Here is a 6,402-nt window from a genome sequence, read left to right on the forward strand (position 1 = left end):
AACTTGCCTTGGGGCGTAAGGCCCCTTTAAAGAGGGCGGTGAAGTCAGCCACCTCTTGATAGAACAAAGGCATACCAGGCCCTGCCAGCCCAAAGCCAGGTGGCTGATGGCTTTTGTCACCAAGTGATAGCCTATCTCCTTGTGTCAGGGCCCCCAGGCGTCAGAGAGAGCCACCAAGTGGGGAGGGTGGCTTCTCTTGGGAGTCAGATGCAGGTGGACCAGGCCTGTGCCCAGCAAAGATGGGTGAGCCACATAATGGGGCACCCCCTGTGTACACAGCACCACTGGGACAAGCAGCATCAGCTCCCTGTGCCTCAGTTTCCTCATATGTGAAATGGGAACATGTAATAGAGGTCCTTACTTCAAAAAGTTATCATGAGGTTTGAATGAGTTAATTACTGCTTCTAAAGTTCTAGAATACTGCTGGGCATGGTGATGTTCAGTGAATGCCAGCTCTTATTCCAGAGAACTGGCTAGGCACCCAAGTCAGTGGAAATGGAAGTAAAAGAAATAACGTGTTCCAGCTGGGCGTGGTGGCTCACGCCTGTAATCCCAGCACTTTGGGAGGCCAAGGCGGGCAGATCATGAGGTCAAGAGATCGAGACCATCCTAGCCAACATGGTGAAATCCCATCTCTGCTAAAAATACAAAAATTAGCTGGGCATGGTGGTGCGCACCTGTAGTCCCAGCTACTTGGGAGGCTGAGGCAGGAGAATCACTTGAACTTGGGAGGCGGAGGTTGCAGTGAGCTGAGATTGCACCACCGCACTCCAGCCTGGCGACAGAGCAAGAGTCCGTCTCAAAAAAGAAAAGAAAAGAAAAGAAATAACATGTTCCAATGAAAAGAAAAGAAATAACATGTTCCAATATGAATTCATTTTCTCTCCTCTTCCTCTCCCAAATCCTTTTCCTGTTAATGACTTCACCTCTCTCTTAGGTTCCCAGACCAAAATCCTCAGCCATTTTGATTCTGCCCTACTAGTGACAAAATCTATCTATTCTTCCTCTAAAATGTCTTGCAAATCCATTTCCTCTGAGTCCAACTCCTTTCTCCCATACCCCATTCTGATGATGACTTGTACATGCTCTAGAACCCTCAGTGGTTCCCCATTACCTCAGGAGGAAATCTCCCCTCCTTAGCCTGACAGCTAAGATCTTTTATCACTTGACCCTGTCCTACCAGAATGGTGTTATGATTGTAAGCTGGGTTCCAGGTCAGCTCCTCCACTTCCTTGACTGTGGGGCCCCTGGACAGGTGACTTAACCACCCTAAACCTCAGAGTCTTCACTTGATAAATGGAGAAAACTATCATCCTAGCCTTGGAAGAGTGTCGTTCAAGTGAAACTAGATAATTGTGATACTAACGATAGCAGCTAACATTTATTGTGTGTTTATTCTGTTCCAAGCACCATCCACATGGTTACTCATGCAATGAGTGTAAATGGCTTTGCACAGCGCCAGGCATGGAGTACAGGCACTGTGCGTGAGTGTATGTGTGTGAGTGTATGAGTGTGTGTGACTGTGTGAGTGTGTGTATGAGTGTGTGTGACTGTGACTGTGTGTTTGTGAGAGTGTGTGTGACAGGTGTGTATGTGACTGTGTGAAAGTGTGTGAGTGTGTGTATGAGTGTGTGTGTAAGTGTATGTGTGTGACTGAGTGTGTTATAAGTGTGTGCCACGTGTCTGTGTATGTGAGTGTGTGAGTGTGTATATGTGAGTGTGTTAAAATGTGTGAGTGTGTGTGTATAAGCGTGTGTGTGATTGTGAGAGAGTGTGTGTGAGAGTGAATGTGTGAGAGAGTGTGTATATGAGAGTGTGAGTGTGTGAGTGGGTGTGTGTATGACTGTGTGTGGTTATTACTGGTTGTCTTCCCAGCCTCATTTCCTACTCCGGCCCCCACCTCACCCTCCAGCCCGTTATTCAGTGCTCTTAGGGACAGCTGCTCTGAGCTGGCGGAGTAGAAGCTGTCATGTATTGAGTGCTCCAGTGGACTGGGGGAGGCAGGCCTGCCCGCCATGGCCACCACCCAGCCACTGCATAGCTTGCCAAACTGAAGTCCCAAAAGAAATCAAATCGCCATCATCCCCCTTCCCTAGAGCTCCTTGCATGTCACGCACTGAGCCATATGCTTTACTCACCTTGGGATATAATCCTCACAACACTATGAGGAAGGTACTAATATTAGACCCATTTTCCAGATGAGGAAACTGAGGCTCAGGGAGGAGCAGTCACTCCCCAAGGCCCTACTGCTAGCATCTGGTAGCGCTGGGCTTCGAACTCAGATTGTCGGACTCCTCTGTACACACTTTTCCTCCCCATGGTATTCTGGTTTCAAAGCCGGGGGATCCGGCCCCACCCCTCACTACCCTCCAGGATCCCAGAGCTCGGATCCAGCCTCAACGATCCAGATAGCCCTGCAGTGGCTTTCTTGTCCCTGGTATTTTTAGCCCTCGGTCATCTATCTTGCCTGCACTGGGGACAGCGGCACTCAGACAAGCCCATTTTTACTGGTGCCCTTCAGATGCCCGCGGGCTCAGCTGTCTCGGTGCCTGGCATTCCGGGGGTATTGTTCCTCTCTACGAGTCCCAGATTCCAGCAACAGCTGCTGCCCCAGGCTCCCCCGCCAGCTTCCCCCTGCGCTCCCCCTGCCCGCCTGCCAGAGCCCCCTTGCTGAAGAACGTGGCACAGTGACAGCCGAACCTGGTCCCGCATGCCTGGGCCCAGAGCTATATAAAGGCCACACTCCTGGCTCATTAGTCATCCGACCTGAGGTTGTCGGGTGAAGGACCTTTCAACGAGTCTTCAGGGGACACCCAGCTCTGCAAGCCCAGTCCCTTGCTCCTCCCCAGCACAGATGCAGGCGTCTGCGGGGCTTCCATTCTGGAGCAGCACTCTCATCCTGGGCTCTATGGATGTGTGGGGCTGGATAATTCTTTGTTATGGCAGTGGAGGGTGTCCCGTGCATTACGGTATGATCAGCCGCATCCTTGGTCTCCACCCACTAGCAGCCATTAGCAAACCCCCCTCCCAAATTGTGATATCCAAAAATGTCCTCAACATTGCTCACTGCCCTGAGGGGCATACATTATCCCAATTGCAGCACCATCGACATACAGAGCAATTCCTAGCAAGGGAGAGACAGGTTTCCTGCTCATAGAGTTTGAGGATGGTTTAGGGCTGCCCGAGTCCACCGACCTCCTGAGGTCTCCTGGCTGGGGACTTTGGGGAAGAAGGGACATTTGGAGTTGCGTCTGGGCTAGAATGTCACCTCTGCTGCTTGCTGACCGGATGAAACAAGTCCAGTGGCTTTTCCCGGTTCCATCTCCATTTCCATTTTTTTATCTGCGAAATGTGTTGGTTCAGAACACTGACCTCATGGGGGCGCTGTGAGGCTGGCTCGAGATAATTTTGAGCAAAACCCTTCGTTCTTCATAAATTCTGTTCCCGGGGGGCTAATCTGTGCCTGTTCTCAGATGAAAAGTCAGGATTTTTCCTCTCACTGTTAGGGAAAAGGACAACCCTAAGATCACTGAGTTCCAAATAGTCTTTTTTTTTTTTTTTTGAGACAAGGCCTTGCTCTGTCATCCAGGCTGGAGCCTCAGCTCACCATAACCTCTGCCTCCTGGGCTCAAGCAATCTTCCACCTAAGCCTTCCAAGTAGCTGGGACTACAGGTGTGCACCACAACACTCAGCTAATTTTTGTATTTTTTTTTTTGAGATGGGGTCTTGCTATGTTGCCCAGGATGGTCTCCTGAGCTCTTCTGGGCTCAAGCGATCCACCCGCCTCAGCCTCCCAAAGTGCTGGGATTACAGGCGTGAGCCACCACACCCGGCCCCAAATACAGTCTTAATTCAGTGTGTAGAATGTGCAGCCCCAAGCGGTCATCATAATTCAGAACTCCTCCCTAGAGTTCATGTCTAGTCTCCAGGCCTGTGGTGAGCACACAGCCACCCAAGGCCACACCCGCACACCCGCTCTCCTGGTCTCTGCTTCCGCCTTTGCCACCCGGCAGCCAGAGGGACATTAAAGAAAAACAACAACAACACCCAGCTCGGTCATCACCACCCACATTTTTTTTTTTTGGATGGAGTCTTGCTCTGTCGCCCAGGCTGGAGTGTAGTGGAGCCAACTTGGCTCACTGCAACTCCCGCCTCCCAGGTTCAAGCGATTCTGCTGCCTCAGCCTCCTGAGTAGCTGGGATTATAGGTGCCCACCATCTCGCCCGGCTAATTTTTGTATTTTTATTAGAGACGGGATTTCACCATGTTGGCCAGGCTGGTCTCGAACTCCTGACCTCAGGTGATCCACCTGCCTTGGCCTCCCAAAGTGCTGGGATTACAGGCGTGAGCCACCACACCCAAACACCTGCATGTTTAAATGGCTGCCCACTCTCCTAGGATGCAGACCCTTCCATCTGCCTGGACCCGTCCCCCCCCGCCCCCCATCCCCTCTTTGTCTGGATGGAGATCTCTCACCTTTGGCACTGCTGACATCGGGGCCAGGTCATTCTTTGCTGTGGGGCTGTCCTGTGTCTCGGAAGATGTTGAACAGCATCCCTGGCCTCTACCCACCAGATGCCACCCAGTCATGACAACCAAAGATGTCTCCAGACATTGCCATGTGGCCCCTGGGAGCTGGGGCAAAACTGTTCTCCCCGAACTTCCAGACTAGGCCCTCCCAGCACTGCGTTCCTTTCTCCCTCCCAGTGTTGAACCACAGCTGCATTCTACTTTTTTTTGTCTGATTAGCTGATGAACACCCAACTTTCTGCTCAGACCATAACTCTACGGGACAGGCACCATGTCTATCTTGCCCACCGCTGCTTCTCCCGCACCCAGTACGGCACCTGGCACACAGCAGGCACTGCGTCAGCCCTTGTCGAATGACTGCTCTCTTGTGGCACTTTCTGCCTTCTGCTTCATTGTTTGTTAGTCTGTTTCTTCCACTAGAATCTTCTGGGCCAGGGGCCAGGATTCATGCATCTCTGCGGTGCCCTCGGTCCTGGCACATAGTAGGTGATCATGATAGATTTGTTCCGTGGGACTGAATTCAACTGAGACCAAAGACGATCCTGGAGTAAGTCCAGGACACATGCCAGAAGGGCCTGAACAACTCTCTGTGCTGTGTCTCCAGGGCTGAAGGCATTGATCCTTGCACACCCACCTTGCTTGCCCAAGCCCCTCTGGGCCAGCTAGGTCCCCTCTGGCTAAGAGAGAATGGGGGTGTCAGGCCTCAGGAGAATTTTTTTGAGGTGAGTGTGAACTTTACTCTTTATCCCCTGTCTCCAACCATGTCACAGAGGTCAGGGCTTCAGCTCATCTTCCCTGCCAACTCCACTCAGTAAGAACGAGTGCTGTGATTGATTCGCAATGTCTGCCATGGACTGAGTGAAGGAAGGGTGACATGTATGCCATTGCCACATGCTATGTATTTGCTATTCCTCCTTCGTAGGTGTCCTCTGAGACAGAAAGAAAGTTCTAGGGCCATGCATGGTGAAGAGAATAGGAGAGACTTTTGGGGTTGGGACACACAGTGAAACAGTTTCATTTCCCCCAGGAAAAGCCAGCCAGAAAAAGTTAGGCTGGCCCTGTTCTCTTGGGTGACTTTGGACAAGGGAACAGGAGCCCAAGGGATTAAGGGGGAGGGTGTGCTAATACCTCTGTATCCTCATAGGGGGCCAGGGCATTTCACAAAGGACAAAAATAGATGAGAGAGAAGAAAGACAAAGAGGGATGGCTCATGGAATCCTCTCTGGAATGAAGGTGTGTGGCCAGCAAGGGCCTCGGAGGTGAGTCATGGTTTTACAAAGGGAACAGGCCCCAGGGAGGGGTATGGGCTGCCTGGTACAATGCCCAGACACTGTCCTCAAGGTGAACCAGAGAATATTTAGACAAATGGAGAAAACCAGGATGATTTTAATTTGGAACAGAGAACTGGGACCCTGGATCAGTGAGGAATGTTCTGGGATGCAGGTGATGGAAATCCATTAGCAGTAGCTTAAACAAACGGGGGGTTCGTTTTCTCTCAAGAAGTTGGGGAACAGACAGTTCCACGGTTGTTCAGCAGCTGGACATGATTGGGGACCCCAGAGTTGTCTCTTTGACTCTGTGGGGGTTCCCTCTTGTGGTCCCAAGATGGTGGCAGGAGAGCCAAGTGTCCTGTCCTCACGACACTACGTTCAAAGCAGGAGCTGGGGCGGGGGCGGTGGCAGTGGGGGTGGGGTCAGGTGCAAATGTTTCTTTACTTCTTATGGAGGACAATATCTTCATGGGGAAGCCCCTAGGAGACTTTTCATACATCTCACTGGCCAGAACAAGGTAAGGCACCCACATCTAGACCAAGTCTGACCTACCTGCTTTGACATCCAAGGTTCTTTGGCCTAATCCTGAACATAACCAGA

This window comes from Gorilla gorilla, chromosome 10 (assembly GCF_029281585.2).
Source record: "Gorilla gorilla gorilla isolate KB3781 chromosome 10, NHGRI_mGorGor1-v2.1_pri, whole genome shotgun sequence".
Classification (NCBI taxonomy): Eukaryota; Metazoa; Chordata; class Mammalia; order Primates; family Hominidae; genus Gorilla; species Gorilla gorilla.